Raw genomic sequence first — 1,737 nt, forward strand, 5'->3', positions numbered from 1 at the left:
ACGGGGTGTCCGCTGTACATCTTATTGTTATCGACATTGAGAAACTCACATTACCTTTTTTTTTTTTTAAATTGTCTAGCAGTTGTCAATTGTGCACCTATAATAGACACCTTTGTCACCATTTTTTTTTAATTTGGTCTGAACATGTGACTACTAATAACGACAGGACGACGAGTACACAGGGACACAAGACTCACCACTAGTATGTACAAACACGAGCACAATGCATTGGCACAGCGACCCTAAATGACGCAGAGCCCTTCATCACTGTTGATTAGTTACACCTTTAAGCTTCTTGCTGCACATAGTACAATGTCCGACCGAGAAAAAAAGGCCTTAACCGCACACTACATGTAATCCGCTTTCATTTTTAGTAAATTGGGGGCAACCGTGGAGGGATTCACAGCAAGTCATTAACGGAGAGAGGACATGCTTAGCCTAAGAAATGACCGCATAGGACAGACTAGAAGTTATGCTCCTTTCAAAAGCAGTCGCAGAATTAATCAACCTTGGATTGAGGAGTAGCACCAAGCACAAATAGCTACTATTCGCGCTGTAGAATAGCAACACAAGCAGCGCACACACATATCCAGCTCACCACACACCTAACAACACAAACTAGCAGACCGACTCATTTGCAACAACACACGACAACACAGACCGTGGAGCCACATGGAAAAATACTACAGATCATGGTTGTATTTTGATGTTCCTCCAGGCCAAAGGGCACGACAACATTCCAGAGACTATAGACCCAGCGAACTCGCACTCAGACACCTTTGATCAGGCATCCTAGCAGCTCACAATCACACGCTATGCTCTCAAATGGAAACCACCTCACTAGCACGTCACACTAATGTCTCAGCAACAGGGCAAACACACACAGAACATCCTACGGCACACACACACCACACAGTACACAGATCACAGGAACTTCAGGTAACGTACATCGCACACAGCAGAGCAACACACACAGACACACACACAGACACACATACAAACACGAGTCACATCACACACACACACACAGACAGACACACACACACACACACACACACGACACCACACACAGACACACATCAGACACACAGAACAAACACACACACACACAGACACACACACACACACACACACACACAGAGAACACACACAGTAGACATCACACACGAGAGAGGAGAGCATGAACACATCACACACACAACACCACACACAGGTCACACAGACACACACACAGAGCATCAACACAACACCACACCGTGACACACACGACACACCACACCACAGGACACACATCACACACAACACACACTTAAATCTCACAAAAATGAACAACCCCACAAGATTTGAACAAATCAGGTGTTCGAATCAAGGGCTCGAGTAAATTGAATCAAGCTGGATAAACAGAAGGTTTCACTTTGAAGTGACAGTTGAACTTTGTTGATTCCGTGACAGAAAAGAACCGAAACCGTGTTCTGATCAAGAGTGTTGGTGGTCGGGTAGCTGCCCCCCCCCGCCCTCTAATCTCTTCTCCTCGCCTCCTCCGCTCCTCTCTTTCTCTCCTGCCCCCCCCCCCTAGCTTGAGATCAGACGCTCAAATTCACACTGATTACATCATCTATACCTTCTCTATACCAACCAATCAGCTGATCCGTCTGTGGACATGTGGGCAACCTTCAACTGGGAGAGGAGAAACGTTTTATTATGTTATCATCTCCTTTATGTAACAGGTGGGGGGGG

At 46.1% G+C, this 1,737-nt stretch overlaps 1 protein-coding gene across 1 annotated transcript in view; it reads left to right on the forward strand.

Moving 5' to 3' along the window:
* The window catches only part of il7r (interleukin 7 receptor), a 15,985-nt gene that overhangs the window by 7,503 nt on the left and 6,745 nt on the right, over window positions 1–1,737 (forward strand). The window lies entirely within an intron of this gene.

This window comes from Seriola dumerili, unplaced genomic scaffold (genome assembly GCF_002260705.1).
Source record: "Seriola dumerili isolate Sdu_G_001 unplaced genomic scaffold, Sdu_1.0 BDQW01001504.1, whole genome shotgun sequence".
NCBI classification, from domain to species: Eukaryota; Metazoa; Chordata; class Actinopteri; order Carangiformes; family Carangidae; genus Seriola; species Seriola dumerili.